This window comes from Sciurus vulgaris, assembly GCF_902686455.1.
Source record: "Sciurus vulgaris genome assembly, chromosome: 13".
Taxonomy (NCBI): Eukaryota; Metazoa; Chordata; class Mammalia; order Rodentia; family Sciuridae; genus Sciurus; species Sciurus vulgaris.
In genome coordinates, this window is record NC_136474.1 from 42,632,553 (window position 1) to 42,658,419 (window position 25,867).

At 39.0% G+C, this 25,867-nt stretch overlaps 1 protein-coding gene across 2 annotated transcripts in view; it reads left to right on the forward strand.

Annotated features, from left to right (window-relative positions):
• Nucleotides 1–25,867, forward strand: part of AKAIN1 (A-kinase anchor inhibitor 1) — a 56,897-nt gene that overhangs the window by 23,990 nt on the left and 7,040 nt on the right. The window lies entirely within an intron of this gene.

The window sequence follows — 25,867 nt, forward strand, 5'->3', positions numbered from 1 at the left end:
TCTCAGTTTCCTCTTGTTATAAAGTGAAGATAAAATACTACTGGCCTTATCCTGGTTATCTATTCTACATAATAAACCACCACAAAGTTTACTACTGTGTTGGCTAAAGCTGCCCATCAGCTAAAATCTAATCTGTGTGCTGTTGGTAGGAAAACCTCTATGTGGCCTGAATCTCCTTCTGGCATGGTGGCTGGGTAGCAAGGTGAGCATCCCAAGGGGAAAAAATGAGATGTCACCTTTTTATAGTTCATCCTTGTCATGTGTCTTCTAGTGTATTCTATTAATAGAGGCAAATTCAAAGGGAGGGGTTGGAGACTCCATCTGTTACTGAGAAATGGCAAGGTTCTGAAGAACATGGGGCCAGGCAGAGATATTGCTCTGGTCATTTTGGGAAAACACAGCCTTCCACTGCCTCAATATAACTTTGATGAGAATTAAATGAAGCAATATAGACACAGAATGTCTACAAATAGCAGTAAATATGAGTGTGCTATTGCTATTATTGCACACACAAAATGTGCTAAAGTACTACACAATCATCTTTGATTAGCAGAGATTCAGATTTTAGAGTTGATAGTTTGCACCCCTTTATTTAAATTTGAGGAATCTCAAGTCCAGAGTTTAACTTGCTCAACCATCCAGAGAAAGAACTGGAATCATGAGATCAAAGTTTTGAGGGCTTCTCGTAGGTCAGACTATGGAGTATGGAATTGAACAGAGCTGGCAATCCCAGAAATAAACCTCTAAATAGTTAATTGAAGCAAGTAATGAATGTTATATCTTCAGAGAGTCTTGGAAACTGATTTGTAGATAGACCTGAGGAAAAAAAAGGGTTCTCCCACCCCGTTTTTTTTTTTGGGGGGGGTACCAGGGATTGAATCCAGGGATGTTAAATCACTGAGCCACATCCCCAGCCCTTTTTATTTTTTATTATTATTTTTTTTTATTTTGAGGCAGGGCCTCATGCTAAGTTGCTGAGGTTGGCTTTGAACTTGCAATCATCCTGCCTCAGCCTCCTGAGTTGCTGGGATTACGGGTATGCACCACCTTGCCTCACTAGGTCTTCACTTTAACTTGGAGCATATTTGTGTTCAGTTCCAAAATTGCTGTTTTGCCTTTACTTTGTGATTGATAAGATCAGGTGAATATCTGCCAAAATTACTACAGCCACATATTTTGCCATATAATTCATAATAGGCAGTATTTCTGATAAAAATCAGAATATTTTAAATATCCCAAATGTGTGAATTAGTTATACAGAGGCATGTCTTAGGTACACATGTAATCATATTTAATGTACAATTTCCTGTAGTTATAGTTATAAGAATTTTGGATTAGTAAAGGGCTGAAAGGCTACAGATGAAGAGTAACTATGACCTGCTGCCATGCACTAGCTATAATGGAATATAGCTAACATAAGTAGGTGTTCATGAGATAGTGGTCATTGCTTTCCTAGAGAATTATGAATGCAGTTAGAATAGAGATTTATGTTTTTACTCCAAAATATGTTAATTGGCAGAAAGGGTTATTCCTCTTTTTACTTTATCTGGATTTCCTAAAATAAATCAGACAGACTCAGAGACCTCTATCCCCAAAGACCTTAGAGGGGACCAGAGTTGCCAAGTTAGCTGATGGTAGCTATGTTATAGTGCTCTATGATAATGGTGCTTCATTGCTTGGTAAGAATCGAATTACTGGTAGATTTCAACTTGCATTTTGTTGGAAACTGGCTTGTTGGAGCTGAGCTGTGTGGAGCTCATTTGGTACGAAGGCCTTGGATGATGAGTGATATCTGTCATGGTCTCAGGCAGAGAGGGTGGCCACACATTTGTGTTGTGTATTTACTTCCTGTTGTGAATTTCATCGGATCTTCCTGTGATGATTAAATTCATGTGCCAACTTGGCTAGGCCTTGGTACCGAGTAGTTCAGTCAAACATCAGATATTATTGGAAAGATTTTTTAAGAAGGGATTAGCATTCAAATCAGTTTATTTGAGCCAAGCAGATTGTTCTTCATAATGTGTATGGGTCTCATTGAATAAATTGAAGGCCATCAGACCAAAAACTGAGGTTCCCTGAAGAAGAAACAATTCTCCTCAAGACTGAAATACAGAAACCCTGCCTATTTTTTCAGTATGCTGCCCCAAGGAATTTTGGCTCAAAATTGTAATATTAACTCTTCCCTTCGTTTCCAACCTGTTGATGGCTGTGCACATTTTAAACTTGCCAGCCTCCACCATTGCCTGAGCCAATTTCCTAAATCTCCTTCTCTCTATGAACACCCCGTTGATTCTCTTCTTTGGTAACCCCTGGCGGCACCACGTCCTTCAGGCCCTTTATGTGGTTCCATATCCTTCATCTCTTCAAAAATTGCCTCCTGAGGAGACAAACACCTGTTAATGCCATTCAAGTGTCTAACTTCTGGGGAGTTGAGGTTGGAAACAGGATACATAAGAAAGAGTTCATGTGACGCAAAGACAAAAAATTGGTAGTAAGTTGCTGTGATCTGGATTTGAATATTCCCTCAAAGACCCATGTCTTAGCCCACAGGATGATGCTATTGGGAGGTGGCTGGACCTTTAAGAGGGGCTGGCAGGAGGTGTTAGATCACTGGGAGCCACCCTTGAAGGGGGCTGTTGGACTCCAGTCTCTTCCTCATTTTCTTTTACCTATTGAACATGATGTGAGTGATTTTGCTCTGTCATATGCTCCCGCCACAGTGTGCTGCCTCACCACAGGCCGAAGAACAATGGAGCCAATTAATCATGACCTAGAACCTCTAAAACAATCAGTCAATGTAACTTTTCTCTTTATAAGTTACTTATCTCAGGTATTTTGTTATAGAGATAGAAAGCTGACTAGAACAGTTTCCCAGATAAAGTATTTTTTAAATTGTAGAAGACACAGAAATACGAAGACAGAGCATTGGTGAGAAGGAATGGACATGAGTTTTGGAATTTGGAAGCTTGGATTTAATCTGTGATCTTCAATTTTTCAGCTGTATGGCCTTCAAAAAATCTTAACCTTTCTGAGCTCCAGTTTACCTCATATGTAAAACTGCAAATAATTCCCATCTTTGGTAGGTATAGATAATATCAGTGCTCAATCGATGGTGGCTCCTTTGTTTGTTTTAAGAAAGTTTGCATTAGAGTAAAGGCACAAGAATGAAGTGATTATGTGTTCCTTTGTTGCTTCTTTCTGTTTCCTTCAAGTTAGGCTCCTCCCTTTACCTCACTCCACCCTGCCTGCAGATTGGTCATTCACACTGAAGTCTGTGTGATAAGTAAAAACACACATTGTTACCCTAGTAACAGGGTTTAAGAACAAGCTAGAGTGACAAAATTCTGGTTTGTTTTTTTGTTTGTTTGTTTTGGTATTTGGTATTTGGTTTGGTTTGAACTCAGGGGCACTCCACCACTGAACCACATCCCCAGCCCTGTTTTGCATTTTATTTAGAGACAGGGTCTCACTGAGTAGCTTAGTGCCTCAATTTTGCTAAGGCTGGCTTTGAACTCAAGATCCTCCTGCCTCAGTGTCCCAAGTTGTTGGGATTACCAGTGTGCACCATCGCACCTGGTTAAAATTCTGGTGTTACTAACCAGACCACAGGGCAAGTTGTGTCCTGATGGATTTCAGGAAAAATAGAGGAAGCAGCCATTTCTTCCACAGTCAGCCCCTGTGTGTGGGTCTCTCGTTCTGCCTAAATGTAGGGAAAACAATTAATTCATAAGGTTGTTTAGAGGAGCAAATGAGATAATTCACAGGAATTGCTTAAGTATGCCAGGAACAGAGCAAGTGTGTGATGAAGGTGAGCCAGGAGGCAGCAGCCCTGCAGGGATTTTATTGCAAATTGAAGTGAAAGTACAGAAAAAGACTAAATGGGAAAATAAACATGATGTGTATTCTGGCACCAACTAGACCGTAGAAGCCGGTTTACACTGGGGATAAGTAAAAAAAAATAAAATATTTAAGATACAGCCAGGAAGATCGTGAAACTCAAAGCTGGGTAATATGGTTAGTATCACCCTCATTTAGTAATGGTTTATGAGAATTCACCCCATAAAACATCATCTCTGTTTTAAAATCAATTGTTTTATACTCTTGACAGGATGAAATTATGGTATTTCTACATAGTTGACAACACTGTTATTGATGCTTAGCTAACTCTTCCTACCATCCTGCTGAGGAGATCTGATTTTGTTCTGTGTCTACCTCTTGCCCTTTGTTTTGGGGGTGGATGACCATATGACCAAACAGATGTGAAGGAAGCCTGTTGGGGTGTGTGTGTGTGTGTGTGTGTGTGGTGTAAGGAGGGCATTTCACATTTCACCTCTGAAGTTAGAGATTAAAAAATTTAAAAAATATTATCTAATTTTCCAGTACTATTCTCTGCTCATTTGAACTGCCATCTTTACTGTATATCAAGCACCAGACTTTTAAACCTGCTCCACTTCTCCATCTGTCTGTTTTGGTGCTAGCATTATACTGCTTTACTTATTATTATGTAAAAATGTTTTAGTGTGGTAAGTGTAATGTTCTTAGTGTTTCGTATACTCTCTTTTTTCTGTTTAACATGGTAGGAAAGGGGGACAACTCTTTAATAATTGACACATCTACGTATGCTAGCATGGCAAATTGCTAGTCACTGTCACCTAAGCCAACTGCATGCGACATTTTGCAGATGGGGAAAAATGTTATGGAAGATGTGACTTGAGGAACAGGAACATGATTAAAAGAAAGGTCTATGGCTGACTCAAAAGGAAGCAGATGCTCCTATGTTTTTGTGAACTCTGATTTGGAGTACTCAAGATGCTTACTGTGATTAACATTCTTGCAACTTTGAATTACAGTCAGTCAACTTCTAAGGAAATAGTTTCAAACAGTTGCCATTTTGAGCATCAGTGAAATTACCTGATAGTCATCAGTTTCTGACCACCACCATACTTGTTGAACAAACTCTCCTATCTGAAATTTATTACTAACAAATGTTATGTGGGGTTTTTTGTATGCTTATTGTTGAGATGTTGTTTAAATATGGTTCTTATTCCAATTAAGCATGTGGAAATATGATGACTTTGAGAATCAGATTTTCTGCTTTGGAATGCAGAATGCTGTATTGGTCTGTGAAATACCACTAAATTGTGGTCCTATGTGCCTGATTTTAGGTGGGGAAGGAAGGGAAAAAGAGCATGTAAACATGTTTTCTATGCCTCTGGAGGACAAAACAAGAGGGAAAAAGTTGGTAACTACTAGTGCCTGGAGAATCAAAGTTATTAATTCAGAAAAATGAAAATTCTGGTATTTTATTGTTACAAAACAGGAAAAGCTGAACACATCAGTATAAGTCCTGAGCATCTTAATTCCTATCAGTAATATAATAATTGGAAGTAGGATTATACATAGATGATGACATGACATGTTAGGTAATTTGATATTTAGTTCAGGGAATTTTCTTGCTAATATATGCTTATAATCTTTCTGGATACTGTATTCATTTTAATTAATTTGCTAGAAATCAGATAGTTTAAAAGGCATGAAAATAATAGCTTCCCACAATAATTGCATAGCAGATTTTTGAGCATGAAGTATTAGAGGGAATTTCTTTTTCTAGGAAAGGACACTTGAAACTCGACATGGCAAGTGAATTGTTGAAATCACTTAGAAGATTGCTGGGGAGGCTATAGCTATAAATCCAGACCTTTCTTCTGACCTCCGTGCAGGTTCCAACACAAGAGGAAGTGCAGACTTCTTTCTACTCAGATCACTAGGTGAAGACCATTGAGGGACTGTGCTAAGAAGCATCCTGAGGATATAGCCAGCCTTCCTTCCTACAAGTCGCATGATGGACGAAACGTGCCAGCCTTAGAAAGAGGAGTGGTAGTGCTTGAGGTTGATGTCTACTCTCCCAGGACCCCACCTTTCTTTATTTCAAGACACTGTTTGTAGGTGTCCTGAATTCAGCAAAGTAGTTAGGCCATATCGGATGTGTGGGAGAAGCTCCCCATTACCTGATTTTAGGACAGGAAATGGACATAGAACGAATGCTCAGATTAGAATCCTTGGCATCCTATCTTTGAACACTCTCATCTTTATCTAAATGTTGGGTGTGACACAAAAGAATCAATATTTTCATGCTGATTTTTAGAGGCTTGGTTCAGAAATTAATTATATAAAGAAGATGATACAAGAAAGTGCAGTGCTTTGTTGCTGGTACTTCTCTTTACAGACACCTCTCTTTAAATAAGTGCATATATATATATATATATATATATATATATATATATATACACATATTTGTAGATGGACACAAAACCTTTCTTTTTCTTCCTTCCTTCCTTCCTTCCTTCCTTCCTTCCTTCCTTCCTTCCTTCCTTCCTTCCTTCCTTCCTTCCTTTCTCTTTCTTTCTTTTTTTCTTCTTTCTTTCTTTTTATGTGGTGCTGAAGATTGAACCCGTGCCTCAAACATGCTACACAAATACTTTCCTGTGGAGCTACGACCCCAGCCCGACACTCCTCTTCTGCCTCCTTTGGAGCTTTGACAGACACCTGCCACGCAGACGTGACCACTCTCCAGTTAGTTTTGGGAGCATGAGATGTAGCCAGCAGCTGATGGACCATATTACCTGCCTATTTTAGCTACCAGTGTCTTGGAGGGCTTGGATGTCTTAGATGACATCTCCCCAAGATAAACAGAATCCACTGGTTGAGGCATTCCAATAGAATGGTGTTTTGGTTTCATATTTCTCTTTCAGTGAGATCTTGAACACATCCATATTTCCTCAGTTAGTTTTTAATGCTTTACAAATTATTTGGCTTGCTGGCATAATGTCAGACACCAGTTGTATACAGCAAGAAATGAAATGTTATGTAGAAAATTATTCAATCAATGGACTAGAAAGGTGGAAATGAAATCAAGGCATAGAGGACAATGTTAGTTATAAATTTTGTCATCTTTATATAAAATTGAATAAAAATTAGTGGTCTGTACTCCTAACTCTTTAATATTAATTCATCTTATTCATCATTGTTAGGAATGCATTATCTGCCCAGTTTATTTTTATGTTATGATAAAAATATTATGAGATTCCCTTTGTGTAGAGAATGACACAAATGTACTATATAAGGCAGGAAATGTTTTCAAATATTGTGGTAAAATTTTGATAAGCTATTTTCCTTCAACCATCTATTCCCCCAAGACCAGGGGTGGGAGAGTTCTGGAGTCACTGAAAGAGGCTGTCTGTATTCCTGAAGGGTTCAAGCTTCTGGCTTATTTTAATTATAGGCATGACCTTGTCCTTCTTAGCCCTATTTTTGTTTAAAGACCTGGGTTAATTGGGTTAGAAATAATGAAGTAAAAGTTAACATATTTTTTACTTACTTTTCTAGAAGTGTTTTTCCCCCAATGAATAAAATTTAAATAGTCACATATTTACCATCTAATTTTGTTCTCTAAATTTTGTTAACCTTATCCCAAATTATATGAAATGAATCCTCTACTTTGCTGAATTCTGGCCTGTTTAGGCAAAAGAACTCTGTAATAAGTGTAGTAGTAATATTTTCATCCTTTATCATCTTCCTATGACTTAATTTATCTATTCCCTAGGGTAACATTAATTTACATAAAATCATTTCTGTATGCATTTTACATTCAAATATGAGTTGGGTTTTTTTCATTGTCCCTTTTTTCAACTTGCTCTAGATTTTTGGCATGTGGTTAGAGAAAATGTTCTAAATACAGGAGCAATATCTGCTTATGATATACATTCAAATATATAGTGGTTTATTCTGTTCATTTGATCATTAAAATTATAACCTCTCTTCAGTTTTCTAAAATGGCATAATTGTTGTACTATTGTATTTTTAAAATAAACTGTCCAGTACATTATGTGATTCACGTCAGCACACCAGATGGATCTGAAAGACATTGAGTCACAGTTATTCAGCCTTCTGAACACACATATTGACAACATTATCTGCCAGCATTTCTTTTATCATTTGCAAATGTTCTGTGTTGATTCACCTGTTGATACTTCATGAGATCTGAAAGTGTTTCTTTTGGTTTTCTTACTTCTTGGAAGCTATTTTAATTCATTCCTATTATCTCCAATTAAGTATCGAAATAAATTGCTTGAAGACTACCAAGAAGGTAACATGTCTTTAACTTAACATACAAAGAATTCAAAGATTATAAAAAGGAGAATTTCTCCATAGATAAGAGCATCTAATTTGAGAATGTTTCTGGCCAATAATGCCTTTGGCTTTACAACAAAATATGATTTGAATATTTTTCCACGTGATTTATTTTTGTCTGTCAGTGATACAAAAATGATCAGAGAAGCAGTTCCATTTCCCCTCAACAAAAAGTTGTTTCTTATATTGCCCACAAACCTAGGTGCTTTGATACATTAAATTATAACTAAAAGAGACAGTCCCAGAAATTACACTAATTTTTGTAACCTTGGATTGAGACCCAGAGAGGGTATAGATGAATTTTGAAATTAATGATTTAAATCTGGTCAAAGATTAATCATTGATTAGTGTTTCCCAAGGTACAATACTGACTTGGAATTAAGCTGATGAAGTGAATGGAAAAAGCAAATTGTACTTTGGAGCTTGAATCATCTCCTTGGTTGTCCCCATTAAATAAACTGTAAAATGGTCACGTATCCACTGAATTTTCTCATGCTCTATAATTATGGACTAAATCTAGACTCACCTTAAACAACATATTAAACAACAAGGTGACCGCCCTGAAACCTGCACCAGAATTTCCGGCATTTGGGGCTAATTATATAAATTCTTGAGCTGAGGCCCCATTTACTGAAGCAGAATCTCTGTGGGGGAGCCTGAGAATCTTCAAGTAACCATTAATCCTAAGTGGTTCTTGCCATTATTGGATTTTGAGAACCAGAAGCTCACTGGCAGCTCCCATGCTTGTTGAGGCTGTCAATAGACCTGGACTTGCCCTTTCTGGTCCCTTTCCCTCCGTACTCTGCTTTCCTCTGCCTGTGCCAGGACAGGAGCAGTACTTCCTCTTTCTGCCCCGCTTGGGGTTGTTTTTTGGGCTTTCTAAAGAGAAATCTGAAAAATGAGAATCTGGAACTCATTGTAGGTTTTGAAAGACACCCAGGAACCTGATTCGATACATACAGTTGCCACAGGAAAGCCTGGTTCTTGAGTTTTGAAGAAAGAAATTTTAAAGTCAGACACCAAAAACCATGCAAGAGAACTTTATTATAAGTGAAAGTGAGGTGAACGTAAAGTAAAAGCAAAGTGAGGCTTAAGCACAGAGCGCTCTCTCTCTCTCTCTCTCTCCATCTCTGAGCACAGAATGACAGGAGACAACACTGTCTCCAAATTATTTGATGTTTACCAGGAGAGTTGGGGACCAACTTCTATACTCTGCCAATCAGGTGTTCAACTCCTTCATATCAGGTGTTGGAGTTTTTGACCTTAATTGGTTCTCTCCAGAACTGTCATGGGGACCATTTTATTTAGGGGGGCTTCATCTACAAGTCAATCCCATGTTAATGTGGGCACTGGGGTCAATAACTGGTCAGAAGTTACCTTAGTGCACCTGCACTACTGAAGGAATCTCTGTTGCCAAACAAATGGAGACACCTAGAGTCATAACTCCTAGCTTCACATCAACATCAATGGACTCTGTCAAGAGTTAGTCCCAATAATCTTTTTCTTTTGATGCATTTTCCCATTAGTGCCTTTGCTTCTGTTTATTTTCTATAAATTAACTACCACCCTTTGTTTCCTTGTCTACTTTGAAAGTAGTTTAAAGAAGACCCTAAAGTAATGGAAAGGACACACATGACCTTGCCATACCTCTCTCTGCTCGTTGCTGGCTACTACCTAACAAAACAATGACATCCAATGCTTCGCAGCATTTGAATATTTATTACAAGGTTATATTCTTATAAGAATATTTGTAAATTATTTTAATGTATCCTTATAATAAAAATGAGGTTGGGGAGTTAAGAGGTTTAACCATAAAATGAGATTATATGCTATACATTTCAGAAACATCTTGAGGACCAGGGAGTATGAATGAATTATCTCAATATCCCTAATGCCTCGCACGTTGCCTAGACTGCAACTGAATAAATGTTTGAATAACCCCATATACTGTACCTCCTCTGGCAGATTCAACCCTTCAGGGCAAAGGCAGAGAGAGCAACTGGAGTAGGGGTGCCTAGATTGCTCTGAATCCTCACATGAGGTACCAGGAGAGTGGGGTCCGACTTTAAAAGATCTGGGTTCCTGATTTCTGGGATTTCTTCCTAAGAGAAGATGTTAACAACTAGACCAGATAAGGAGTGTGGCCCATGCAAATACATAATTGTTCAAATGAACTACCTTTGTCCTGATTCCCTACGATCTCCTTAGAGTGCATAGTCTCAAGTTAGACCTTTTATAAAGAAATCCTCTTATTAGTCATGACATTTTTTTTTCTTTTTGGTTCATGGCATAAACCCCTTCCAAACCTCGCTAGGATTTGAAGAGCTCCATCTCATATCATGGTTTCCTTTATTTACATGTGACTATCCTCATAACTTGGGACCCTATAGCTAAGACAATAATCAGTCAATCTGCTCTGGATACTCTGCAAGATTCTTGTTGTGTTTCTGGCTGCTCTTACTCTTGGGATTAAAGAATATTGACCAGTCTATAATCATATTCGCTTTCTCAATTTGGGATATGTGTGTCTGTGTGTGTGTGTGTGTGTGTGTGTGTGTGTGTGTGACAGAGAGAGAGAGAAACACCATCAATTTTGGCTCCCTTTTCAAGAGACAGCTGAACTGCACAATTTTTCCATACCTTACTTCCGATGCCTTTTTTTATCCTGTATTCTAGAACCCTGCTCTGATTGGTGCATCCACTCAACAACAAAAATGAAATGTTTGTGTTTTCTTTCTGCAATAGAGAGATATTTTTAGTATTGCATTAATAATAATTAATATATATTAAGAGATATATATAAATATATAAACTCAAATATTTCTTTATAATAAAGAAATATTTTTAATATTGCATTAATATTAAAAAGTTAGGTTTGGACAAACCCTCTGGCTTCTCACTCACACTCCCCTTCACCAGGTTAATATTATTTTGCCTTCTCTGCCAGAAATCACATTTATCTTGCCCACAAGGTCCCAAATACTCAGTGTTGACTGTGAAAAAAAGGATGCTGGCCAAGGAATGAGGACATTTGTATTCTTCACAGGACAGAAGGTTACTTTGGACAAATCGCTCCCTTTTAGAGGCTTGTTCAAAGCCCTTTGAAAATGAGTAATTGAAATACAATAGTTTTACACTTCCTGGTAGAATTTTTTTTTTATTTTCATCATCTCAATAAGCTGAAAGAAGAAGACCTAGAGGCCAGGGATGTGCTTTAGTGGTAAAATGCTTGCCTAGCACGTGCAAAGACCTGCAATCTTTAGCACGACAATGAATGACTGATTGAATGAACAAATAAAATAAGACATATTCAGTGTTCCAAATTCTGCAAACTATATAATAAGTAAATTACCCTTATTTATTTTTGGACGATTAAAATTTGTTAAAATGTGTCAATTTTTACTAAGTGTTAGGCACTGTTTAATATTTTATATATTAATATAAATGTACATTTATTTTTGATTTGAGCCTCACAATGACTTCATGAATCAAGCTCAATAGTTAATTCCTTTGTAGTTATGATGAACTCATTTCCAAAACCCCATATGAGTAACTAGAACAAGTAGACCAGTAATAATTAGTAGGTTTTCAGAATATTGAAAACATGATGAAATAATTAAACCAAATGGACTTATCTAGAAGAATGTATTTAAGAACTTCAGTAAACATTTTTTTTACAAGGCAAATGTAGGATATTTAAAAAGCTGATCACATATGCTGTAAAAAACTCAAAGTATTAAAATGATATATAACTTTTTGTGATGAAAATAAAATTAGAGTAGAAATTAAAACAAAAGTAAACTGTGAAACCACCATATACTGAAGATTAAAAGCATCCTTTTAAATAATTTACAGTTCAAAGATGGATCAAAACAAAATATAGGAAAACCCCACATATCAAAAGAAAACCCTATATATCAAAACTGAAGAATAGCTAATATAATACTTGGAATGAAATGTACAGCTTTAAATGTTCATATTAAAAGAGAGACAAATGAGCTCCACATACATCTTCAGAAGTTAGGAAAAAAGAAAATAATTTAATACCAAGAAGGTATAGAGAAGAAAAAAATAAAGTGAAAGAAAAAAAATTGATGAAATAGAAAAGCAAACTTCAGATCATCGAAGATAGAAGTTGCATTTTTTAATAGACTAACAAAATTGATACAGGAAAAAGAAAGCCTATAATTTCAAAAATAAAAAGTTAAATAATTGTAGAATATGTTTCAAAAGCTCAAAATAAACAAGCAAACAAATGCCCAAACTAAAAAATAGTGAGAATACTATGAAGAACTTTCTGGTCAAAACAATTAAAATTTAGATCAAATGGACTAATTAATAGATAATTTACCAAATGGACAATTGGCCACAATGACTTAAGAAGAAAAACATCACCCAAGCCCAATCCAAAAAACTGACTCCCCACACAGTGCGTTCTTCTAAGTATTCAGGGAACAAATAAAAACCAATTGTTTAGTAATTTCTATAGAAATGCAAAAGAGAGGAAGCATTCAGAAGTCTACTTAGTGAGATAGTAAACAAATTTGCAATATATTAAAAACAATGAATCACTACAAGTGTTTTTTTTTTTTTTTTTTTTTTTTTTTGTACTGGAGATTAAACTCAGGGGCACTTGAACACTAAGCCACACCCTCAGTTCTATTTTGAATTTTATTTAGAGACGGGGTCTCACTTAGTTGCTTAGCACCGTGGTGTTGCTGAGGCTGCCTTTGAATTTGAGATCCTCCTGCCTCAGTTTCCTGAGCCGCTGGGATTACAGGCATTTGCCACCAGTCACTGTACCCTGCTACTGAGTGGTTTTATACAAAGAATAAAGCATTGGTTGCTATTATACAATTGCCCAATATACTTTGCAATATTAATAAATTCATTGAAATTAAATAACAAGTTTATCGCAATGAATGTGGGAAAATATTTGACAAGTACTCGTGAAAAAAACAAAATTGTTAGCCAACTAGAAATAAAGGGAAATTCTTTAGTCAATGTAATCTACAGAATGTTCCAGCAGATATGGTATGTTGGGATAGCAAAATCTTTTCTTCTGGGTTTAGGAACAAGAGAGGAAGCACCACTTTTATTCAGTCTTTTACTAGAGTCTTCAACCTGCTAGGACAGTAAATAAGTAAGCAAATAAATAAATAGAAGGTGGGAGGGTGTGAAAGGAAGAAAAGTCGTCTTCATTGGGCGATACAAACTTTGTGTATGGAGGATTTTACAGATTACTGGAGTTAATAAAAGAAGTTGGTGATTTTTCTAAATTTAAAATTAAAAATTGACATTCAAAGATCTGTACACAAATAACAAACCTTAGAAAACAAAATTTAAAGGTAACATTTCATTTGCTGTGATTTGAAGTATCTTGGAATAAATTTGACAAAAGATGTACCTTTCTAAACTTAAAAAGATCTAAATAAATGGAGTTATACCCTATGGGAATGGAATGGAAAAATAAAATATGGAACCATTGAATTATCCTATATTGGGTCTGTCACTGGAGGAGTTCCTAGAGAGGGGAACCTCAACTCAGGACCAGTGAGATTCTGGACGTACATGTTGGAAAAGAATTTCAACATGTACCAGTGCAGGAACAGAGTTTTATTTAAGAAAGCAAGGAATACTAACTGAAGCGGGGAATGTTGACCAACTTAGGAGCAAAAGATGCGTTTGGGGGTTTTCTGACTCGTTTTTAAAAGGAAAATTGGTGAGGGATAAGCATGGGAAGGTACATAAGGGTGACATCAATCTGGTGATCTCAAGATAGTTTGTAGTGATCTGGTCAGTCTTAGGATCCTTAGGCTATGTGGTCTCCATTATCTGATCAATAGACAATGCGGGAGAGTCCCCTAGGTTATATACTTCTTAAATTATTATATTTCTCTTTACTTATTTATTGAGGGGGGTATAAGAGTGTCAAGATAATCATCATAAATCAGTGAAATTAGGGATTTATAGATTTATAAAGTCAGTGGATTTACGGATTTATAAATTCATAGAGTTATTGATTTCTCAGAAATTTGGGAGTGACAGGCCGGGGAGAGAGACTGACTTGGGGAGTGACAGGCATGGAAAAGTATGCAGAACCTTAGATTAAAATGATAACTCCTCATCCTTCCTTTATATCTCCTTTCTACCCATTTTTAAAATTTCTTCTGTGCTACTTTAAATCTGTGGAGTCAGTTCCATCCCAAGCTCCAATAGACTTTTTGCCTTTCAAAATCTGCCGTTTGGATATTGCATTGTACATAGGAATTTAAAGGGCCAAGATTGAACATTATTTAATAAAAATAAAAAGATGGAGAGACTTAGTCCAGATGCTAAAGCTTATGAGATGATAGAATTTAAAACAAAGAGAGGGCATAATTGCATAGTTCAATGGAAGAGAATGAATAATTAAACACACATATGTGGAGACTTGATTTATGATAAAGATGCCCTAGAAAGGTTATACTTTTCAGAGCATAATTATGTGGCAATTCACTATCCACACGGGAATCCATGAAATCACCTCTTTTGCTCACATCATACACAAAAATCAAAGTGGATGAAAGTTTTAAGTATAAAAGTCAAACTCTAAAGTTTTCAAAGGACAACAGAGGAGAACAATTTCATCAGCTTAGGAGAGATACATCAAGATCACCAGTCACTCACTGGACAACTGACAAACAAAAGATACATTTGAATACATTAAAATAAAACACCTCCTGTTCATTGAGATCCACAGATTAAAAAAATAAATTCATAAAAAAGTCTGTAAAGACTGGGAATGATGACACATGCTCAGGAAGCTGAGGTAGGAGGACCATGAGTTCAAAGACAGTCACCCCAAAGCGAGGTGCTAAGCAACTAAGTGAGACCCTATCTCTGAATAAAATGCAAAATAGGGCTGAGAATGTAGCTCAGTGATTGAGTGTCCCTGAGTTCAAACCCCAATCCCCAGTAAACATCCTCCTCAAAAATGTCTGTAAAGATATTTGCTACACCTATAACTGACAAAGGGGAAATAAAGACAAAAAAAGTGAGAAGATAGCACTCTAGACCTTTGGGACACCATCAAAAGATCAAACATCTACCTCATCAGCACACTCAAAGGTGAAGAAATAAAGGTTAAGGGCACAGAAAATCTATTTGATGACATAATAAGAGAAAATGTCCCTAATCTTGGGAAATACATGGACTTCCAGACACAGGAGGGTCTATGGAACCCAAAATAGACACTCATCATGACATTTTATAGTCAAATAGTCGAAATCACAAGACAAAGAAAGAATTTTAAAATACACAGGAGAAAAGCACCAAATCACACTTAAGGGCAAATTCATTATCCTAATACCAGATCTCTCATCAGAAACCCTACAGGCCAGCAGGACATGAACTGATGCATTTCAAGCCCTAAGAAATGAAATGAAATAAAATAACTGCCACCCAATATTACTATACCCAGCAAGGCTATTCTTCAGAATTGAAGTGAAATAAAGACCTTCCAAGTTAAACTGACAAAGTGGTAGTGTAAAGAATATACAAAACATAAGGAAAAGGAAAATAGCTTAATAGAAAAGTAGGCAAGTAAACAGGTGCTTCAAAAAAGGAGAACTCATAATAACAAATCACCCAAAAAGTGCTCAACCTCATTAGTTGTTTGGAATATGTAAATTAAATCCATGAGATAGAACTACATGTTTCCTAGGTTGGAAATTTTAAAAATGGAACTCCTGCTAAGTATTAATTAGGATTTTGAATAATATAATGCTTCTTTGATATTGAGAGAGTAAATTTATACAGCTCCTTTGAATGGCAAATCAGCAACACTTAGCAAATTTCCTCTGTTTATTCTGCACAAACCCAATGTCTACTCCTACCTCATGATTCTGGAAATTCTTGCAGATGTGTAGGCAATGCCAAGAATGTATACAATGGAATCATTCCAAATAGCTTAACCTGTTCTATTAAGTTCTATTAATAGTAGACTGGATTAAACACTCTGATCTATTCATTAAATGGATCAATATATAACAATGAAATCTAGGCAACAGGCAGCAACAGAAATTTGTGTCAAAATGTTAAAGACAAGGAAGGAAGATTTTTTTTTTTTTTAAAGTGGGAAGGAGAGAATGTGAATTCAATGGAACTCTCACATGGCTTCTAAGATCCAGCCAATGTCTAGTTCTTATGCTGAGTTTTAGTTATATAAACCAACTGGCTAACTAATTACAGTAAAAGTTGTGGCTAAGGAGTTTGATATTTTGTAAAAATATAAGATGAAAGAAAAAAATGCAATACTATATCTTATTTTCACTGAATAAAGCAAAATGACAATAGTTACAATATTACCATTTTAAGCTCTTGCATCTTAAACTGGCTAAGTGATTATTATATCCCATATAATTAATTTCTATTTTCCACAATTTACTTACTAGGAAATTTTAAGGCACTCTCTATAATTGCAAATTACATGCGTGTAATTTGTTTCATTTTGGGGTAGCTAATTTGCATCCTCAGAAATGGTGTCTCGTTTTTCTCCCTGCTACTCTCTTTTCCTCCCTTTCTTTTCTTCTTTGCTCCATATCTGCTTCTTAGACTTAAAGCTCAACACATTTCATGTGGAGGTTTTGACCCTGGCAGCCCAGGCTGTCTTAGACATAGGGTAAAACACATGATATGAGCCTCCGGTCACATGACTCTCACAACACTTCTGAAGCTCTGCCTGGTTTATTGTTCTTCAGTTTCATTTTCCTTCTGAAACATCACTGGGAAAAAAAAAAGATATAAAACATCTGATCTTGTTCTTCACTTCCTTTTCTATTTCCAGCCACCTGTTCTCTTGTTCTAATTAACCCCAACACAGTAAGAGGAGCCAAGATTCTCATGGTTAGAGCAGAAAAGGTAAAAGAAAAAGCAAAGCCACTTATGCTAGAATTTTGCCTAAGGGACCCTCATGCTTGGAGCAGGATTTTTTAAATTCTTTGCCTAATTTATAGATAAAGCAAAGGTGTCTCATCTTCTTATTCCTCTACTTTAAAAATTAATCAGCTTTTTTCACTTGTATTATGTGATTTCACTATGAGAAAGCCAATGCTTGGTCAAGTGAACTCAGAAAGTTCCAGAAATGGGATTCAGATTCAAAGTCTCTAAGATGAGTGATTTCTCAGCACAGGCTGATGGCTACAGAGCCCAGAAGTTGGTGGGACTGGATTCATTATATACCAGTGTGTGCAAGGTTCAGGGGGTTTACACTTTGTGGCGAGTGTTTCATGCCAAACTGGAACACAATCACATGGGAACAGCACAAGTATTTGAAAGCAACTGGAGGGAGCTGAGAAAGATTTTTAGATCCTAGGAGGGGCTTATAGAGATGCAAAGGGAGGAGGAAAATGAAGACCAGAAGTAGGACATGGGAGAGATGAAACTGGTGCAAAATCTCAAAACTGGTAATCAGTCCCTTGCTGTGTGGCCTGGGAGCATTCTTCCTGATGTCTCACTGCAAATGTTCTTGCACTGGTTTTCATGCAGAGGCCTTGGGCTGATGCCAAAAGAGCATCTCCTCAGCTGTTTCCCCCCAGCGCTTTAACTCACTGCAGGGAAACTGCAAAACAGCCAGAGACTAAGAACAGAAAATTAATGGGACCTGAGAGAGAGAGAGAGAGAGAGATAAGGGAAGAAAGACAGGACAGGAAAACTTACTAAGTGTCCACTGGGAACTTTAGGTACTGGAGGCAGTGGCAAGCAAGACAGGGAGGGGATGTCCCTAGTGGGGATGGACAATACGCCCTGGCCATGGCATGCCGTTGTCGTACCTGTGTTATAGATAAGGAATGTGGCTTGCCTATGGTCTCACAGTAGGTGGCCATGGGCTATTTGTACATTCAAAACTAGGCCTTATCTATGATACATTGAATCCAAAGCTACAAGAAAGTCCACATCAACTGAGAGAGAAAAGGGATGAGAGTGTGAAGGTTGGATAGGAGATGGGAGCTGATCTGAAGGCCACACAAGGTCTGAAGGCCACAGCCAGTGGTTGAGATTGCACTGGAACTGGCCATGGAAAAGTTTGGAACAGGTGAGTGACATACCACATTTATATTTGAAAACATGACGGACTGCTGTTAGAGATAGGGGAACAAGTGGAAGGACAGTCAGGAGGTGTAAGAACAAGACAATGATGGGTGTGGGAAAAAAAACAAGATGGCAGGAAGTGAGGAGGATGTGTCCCTGTGTTTTCCACTGTGTGCAGAGGAAGAAGTAGTCTCTGTGCTGTTCCTAGCAGCCAGCTCCCTGCTTTGCTTCCTTATCCTGATGGTAGGAGCCACCACTAGCCATGCATCAGGGAAAGGACTCCAGCTTTGGGTGCCAGTGTGCGGTTCAGGGTTTTTCAGAGTGAACCCCAAGTGAGTGATTCGAAGCAATGTATTGGGCTTCTATTTTCCCACCAGATGACTTCACTGCTGAAACATACCAAACATTTAAAGAGCTGACGCCACTACTTCTCAAACTATTCCAAAGAGTTGAAAGGGAGAGAACCCTTCCAAATTCATGCTGTAAGACTAGCGTTACCCTGTTACCAAAACCAACCCAATAAACAAAAAGAATATACCAATATCTCTGATGAGCACAGATGCAAAAATCCCCCACAAAATATTAGCAGATTGAATTCAACAGCACATCAAAGGGATCGTTCCCTGTGATCAGACAGGTTTTATTCCAAGGATGAAAGAATGGTTCAACCTATGGAAGCAACACATGTAATAGGTTACATCAACCAAATGAAGAAGAAAATCATATGATCATCTCAATAGATGCAGAAAGAACATTTGTTAAAATTCCACACCCTTTCACATAAAAAGAACAAATTAGGTACAGAAGGAATGTATCTCAACACAATAAAAGCTGTATATGACAAACCCCCAGTCAATGTCAAAATACATGGGGAGAAGCTGAAAGCATTTCTTTGGGAATCAGGGACAAGGCTGTCCACGCTCACTACTCTTATTAAATATAGTTCTGAAAGTTTTAGCCAGAGCAATTAAGCAAGAGAAAGAAAGAAAATTTGAGAGAATTGATTCTTTTTCTCTGCTAATCATTTTAGGTCTTGATATAGTTTGTGGTACTTAAAATCTGAGAAATCTTAGCCATCACATTGTTCCTGAAGGTGAAAAACAACCTATTTCTTGCAAACTGATACAGTTGGACATTTGATGAATGTTGCATGAGTGACTATTTAGTGGGGTCAGATATAGAAGATAGCAGGTGGAAGGCTGTGCCCTTCCTGTCCCACACCATGAAAGTCCCCTAACCCCCATTAGAGTTTTTTGAATTCATTCATCAGAATTTCTTTATAACACATCTGCCTTTTATTGCTGCTATCGTGTTTGCCTTTTGCTGCTGCTTCCAAGGCCTCCAACCTAGTAGGGGAGCAAGAATACCCTGCCCTGTGTCCAGGGAGCTGTTTGCAGGGACAGGGATGCTGTGTGTACACCATGAACCACCTGCTCTTACCCACATAGGCTCACGTGACTCCTGCAGTTTTTTAATGTATATAGAGGCTGTAATGATTAATACTATTTAAATTCACCTAATAGCATGACTGAATTCACAGCCTCTTTTTTGTCATTGCCTCATGAGCGAATATGTGAAATATATGGACTTTATTTAGGAATCATCTTCAAAATGTTGAAGCTGGTTTCTTTAAGGAGGGTAGAAAGATTTTACCTCATAATCTTCCTCTGCTTAGCCTCTTGAGATTCTTGCTATATACCCACTTTCTCTAGGGATTAAGAATGGTTTTTTGAGAGATTATGTGGTTAAATTCTAGCACTGCATTTTCTGGGGATTTGCTATATCTGGGAATTTGATTCTTTCACAGAAAATCATGGTTGTGGGGATTGTGCGGTTCATTCTAGGAAGAACAGCATGAGAGTATTATTATTATTGTTGTTATTATTATTATTATGTACTAGGGATTGAACACAGGGTGGCTGAAATGCTGAGCTATATCCTTGGCCCTTTCTTAAAATTTTGAGACTGAGTTTTGCTAAGTTGCTGAGACTGGCTTTGAAGTTGTGATCTGCCTGCCTCAGCGAGAGGCTGGGATTACAGCTGTATACCTGCCAACTGTATGCCTGGCAAGAGTATCTGTTTTTGAAGGTTTATTTTTCCCATTTCAGAGCTGGGGATCAGACAGGGACTAGAGCATGCTAGGCAAGTGCTCTACCAGCTAGCCACACCTCCAACGCCTTGAGGGTTGCATTAAAAGAACTTACAGTACTATTACTGTTCTCCTCCTTCCTTCTTTCTCTCCTGTGGTGGAAGAGAAGGGAGAGCATGTGGTTAATTTTGCCGGGGAACTCAGAATCTTTCGTTAAATATTTAAGAGATTTGGTAATGTGGTCAAGCAATTTTTATCTGAGCAAGGACAGGAAATCTCTGGACTGAATTTCCAGCTGCTTCAGAACTCTTGGGAGGATGATTCTATAAATGGACTAAATAAATGGAGTTGTCGTGGTTAGAAAACACTATTGTTGTAGCAGTTACTTTAAGTGCATTGGATAAAATAAAACCACGCTCTTTTGAAGAATTTCCCTTGCCCTCTACACACACACACACACACACACACACCCCAGGGAGCAGGGTAAAACACACATACACACACTCACACACCCCAGGGAACAGGGTAAAACACATAGACACACACCCCCACCCCAGGGAACAGGGTAAAACACACACACACACACACACACACACACACACACACACACACCCCAGAGAACAGGGTAACACACACACACCCCCCCCCCAGGGAACAGGGTAACACACACACACACACACACACACCCCAGGGAACAGGGTAACACCACACACTACTCCGACCAAGGACTTCAAGATCCCCGAAACCTGTAGCGGCCATCGGAGTCGCCACGAGGGGGCAGCAGAGGCTGCAGAAGCTCGCGGCGCCTGGCAACGAGCCGGGCGCGACTGTGACTGGGAGGAAGGAGCTGCTGGCCTGGGGGCCAGGACCCAGGCCCAGCGAGGGCAAAAAAGTAGGCCATACAAGGGTTTCCAAGGTTCGCCCTGCTTCCTATTAGTGTTTGTTTTCGTACAGAAACTGCGTTCTTTTTCTGTCCTCTAAGCACCTGCGTCCCTCCTGTGCCCAGTGGCTGCAGCCTGCTCCGCACGTCCTTGGGACGGACGAGAGCCCTGGGTGCTCCGAGTTTGGGTCCTCCAGGATGTTTTGTGGGCTCTAGGAGGGTAGGTCGAGCACTCCGGATGCGTCACTTTGGAAAATGAGACGCTTAAAGGTGAACAAGGGACCACAACTGTCACACAGGCTGGCGGGGCCATCTACCCCTACACACGCTGTTCTTTGGTTTGGAGAGGGGCCATGTCATGGGACTATACAGAATGTCACAGGCCCCAAACCCAACAGTGCGACAGATTCTTGGTTTCCCCTTCCTTCTACTGCCATTCCCAAACCTTTCCTTCACAGTTCTACGGCTGCTGCTGACACTAGGGACTTTGGGGACCCCTTGAGTGTCTTTAAGGTGAAAGGAGAAGAAACCTCAATTTCTGCTAAATTTGGTAGAAATCTGTGTGGTCTTCAGAAAAGCCATTTAGGTCTCCCTGAACACATAACCCAGTTTTGGTTGAGTTACTTGTTATCCAGATGCTCTGAAAATGAAATACTTCAACCTTTCGCAGATGGAATTTTACACATGTGTTTGCCTGCTTCACCTTCCTCAAGTGAAAATCCTTGTGAGTTTGTCTCTGTTTCCAGCCCAAGCCACTTACTTAGAACATGGTCCAATTGATCAGCTTTTTTTCCTTCATGATGCCTTTTCCGACTTGTCCAAGCAATCGTTGCTTCTGCTTAGGTCTCAAAGATATTCTGTATTTTCTAAAACTTGATTGTTTCAGTTTCTTGTTTTAAAAAAAGAATAATTTAAATTCATTATTTTTAGAGCAGCTTTAGGTTCACAGCAAAACAGAGAGCAGTACAGGAACTTGCCATATGCCCTCTGTCCCTACACACATGCATAATCACCCCCAACAGTGATACATTTGTTACAATCTGTGATTATCCTGTGTTCAATGCAGGGTCCGTTCTTGGTGTTAAGTATTCTATGTGTCTGGATGAGTGTACAGTGATATGTGTCTATCATTATGGTATCATAAGGAATAGTTTTGCTGCCCTAAAATATCTTATGTTCCAAATTGTTTGGCTTTTCTAATGTGGATGTAAAATCTACCTGGAATTTCTTTTGTGTGCAATGTGAAGTAGTCAAAGTTCTATATGGCTCAGTGCTATTAATCAAAAATATGTTCCTTTCCCTACTGTGTGACAGTGTTATGTTTTCATAAATCAGATGTCCACATATCTATTGGACTATCTTTTATTGGTCAAATTTTCTATTCCTTTATGAGATCACACTTTCTTCATTACTTTAGCTTTACAACTGTTATTGTCCTTTTTCAAAACTACCTTTGCCATTATTCTTGGCCAAAATACTCAAATTTGGTTCCTAGATTAAAGTTGTCTTCCTTTTCAGGTTTTATTGGCACTATTCCTTATAGGCATTGCAACCCAGTAGTTTTATATAAATTACATTATGTTCTAAGACATCTCAGTAGCTCTGTAAAGCAAAAAGCTTTCTAGGACTATTAGTGATGTGTTTGCCCTGGCCCTCCAAGGACAGAAAAAGAATTTCTTTTCTTTTCCCTTGTTCTTTCCAAATTTTATCTTTTTCAAGGCCTGCTGCAAATCCTGCATATTCCCACCTTGACGATGTAACTATCCTCAGATTTCCTTAGCTGTGCAACATGGCAGGATTGGATGATGCCCTGCTGCTTTATTCTCAGAAACAAATGCCTCCCCGACACCGTCCCCCGAGCTGGGCTGTCCTCTTTCTTCAGTGTGATCCTGGGCTCCCTTTCCCCTAGCGGGTACCCAACCACTCATACTACTTTGTTTCCTGGCAGGGCCAAGCTCTGACACACATTGGGGACTTTCTACTTGGGTTTGACCTTCCTACCTGGCATGTTCTTGTCTGCCTGCTCCCATATTACCTTCTGTTGATTGGTGAATGCCTCACGAATCCACCAGTCTTCTGGACCTCTTTCCGGGACTCCCAGACTAGGTCAGTTCTCTTTGTGGATCTGGATCTGATCTAGTGCCTCTGTCATAGTGTATGGAACAGTTCAAAGTGATCATCTTGTCTGACTGCTTAGCATCTGACTCTTCCACCACACTGTAAACTTAAACAGGGAGTGGCCTGTGACTGTCGCGCTCAACATTTTCAGTTCCAGTACCTAGCCTCATGCTTGTCATACGGCAAGTGTTCTGTAATTCTTTAATGAATTTATGCATGAATAAATAAAACACTTTGGCCCAGTGGCCCATGTTACACTCCATAGTAACATGCATACAGATGCTCCATGAGGATCTTCCTGATTCAGTTTTCTATGGGAAATTTAAATGAAGAGTTCCATATAGTTTATGAGAGTAGCTGGCTGTGTTTTGAAACAATGTGCCTGGCCATTGCAGCAGAGGGAAGGGTGAGTCTTGATACTCTGTCTGATTTAGTAGGGATGGTGGTTCCAATGAGGGGTGTCGTTCGAATTAGATGTAGATGTGCCCTACACTTGCCGACACTGTATTGCCTTCTGCACCTCAAATCTATTTTTTGAAGACCCTAAAAGGCTACTTTGGATTTGGTTATGGTGCCTGGGGGAGCAGCATGGGCTCGTCGGGACTGACAGCAAGTTGGACACCTAGGCCCTAGAACTTCAGCATTTTCAGTTCCAAAGCAGGGCAACCAGGATGGCTTCATTAGCAATTGGCACAGATGGGTGAGATCTAACATCTGGTCCTTCATGGAAAATTCCTGTAGTTACAGAGCAGAGAAAAAGACCATCATTCCATTATTAAGGGGACAAGAATTAGTTCTTGTTCTCAGTGTTCCTTATGCTAGTCACTGATGAATGATAATGCTGTCTTTATAGCCGCAAGCGATCAGAGGAAAAGATGAAAAATCTGCTCCATGGTTACCATCAGTAGCTCAGAGTTTTAGAGAATGTGTGCAATCGTGATGGTGGGTCCTCTTCTGCCCTGATGGGTACTTCTATGATTGGCATATTCGATGACCCTTTCAGGGGTGATAAGAGATAGAGGTGCTGATAATGTTGCATGCTCTGTGACCTGATCTGTGTCATCTAGGATAAATCATTATTTAGATTTTGCCTCAAGATGGCAACACTGACCTTTTCCCAAACCCACCTTGGTGGAATATAATAGGTTAATGCAATGGAGATAAGTAGCACTTGGGTTCTTGAAGGGGGTGTTGGTGCAAATTTGGGTCAAGTGGATTTTCCCGTAATGTTGGAAGCATGATTTAAATGGTTATACATGAGGAATTAGGACAAGTTATTAGCTATATTGTAACTGAGCTCCTCAGACACCTTTCACAGAGGCAGGCGAGAAAGGAACGTGAAACAGAAAGGTCTGAGGTGAGTGGTGAGGTGCAGGGGGTGCGCATAGAGTTCCAGGTAATTTGTGGAAGGCTGGACCCCTGAGGCTGGGCCGGCTGGTCACTGGGAAGCAGGACCATCTGGGTGCCTGGGGTAGGGATGGTGGGTGACAATATCATGTGGAAAGACACTGAAGACAAATTGAGTTATATGCCCATCCTTGACTTCAGTGTATTTATATTGGGTAGTTAGAGTTTAGAGCTAATTACATCGATTTGTCATAAATGTGAAATATGAAAATGATGTAAATGCTAATTAGGCTGGAGGACATTTGCGTCACTGACAACTAGGCAGTAGGCCACCTATGACGTATAGGTGATTCATTACGTTGAAGTAAGTAGAATGCCTGTAAGTAAGTGGCAAAACTCCAAGGAACTCTGTGGCTGGCTTTGCCTCCCGTCTGGTTGCACTTCCTTGCAAGTGCTTTTATTAAGGATTGGTTCCCTTCCAGGATTTTCACAAATACTGTGTCCTTTCAATCAAATGCTTAGATCACAGGTTGGCATTTTACTGCACAAAAACTAACTTGTGAACACTTGCCCTGCTCACAGTGCTTCCCGGGGGGAGAGGGCTGGTGAGTCCTTCTTCCTGAAGATCTCTACTTTCACCCCAGGAAAAACTGATTGGGCCAGAATGAGCCACAGGCATTCAGTGACAGCTGACCTAAGGCGTGGCTGGCTCCAGAGTGCAGCTCTGCAGGGATGATGGTCCTGTACTGAGGCCGGCAGGCTGTCTTAGGAATTTTGGCAGAAGATAGGCCAGAGTCTGTTAGTTGCAAGCAGAACCTTAGCTGGGATGGCCTCTGGGAGAGGGAAGTGTGTACAATCATGAAGCATGATGAGTCATGATCCAGCAGAAAGAAGGGTAAGTAAATGCCTTGAAGTCAGGGTGACTCCAGAGGAATAGGAGGGGCTGTTTGTCGGCAGTAGCAGATGGAGAGTCGAGGCCCTCTTGGGGCAGAGGAAACCAGACAATGCAGTGACTGGAGCTCCATTGGATTCTACTGATTTCTGAATTGTATTGTGAGGCTCAGCTAAGTCAGCTATGAAGCCGGGAGCAGTGGTGCATAATCCTAATCCTAGTGGCTCAGGAGGCTGAGGCAGGAGGATCACAAGTTTGAAGCCAGCCTCAGCAATTTAGC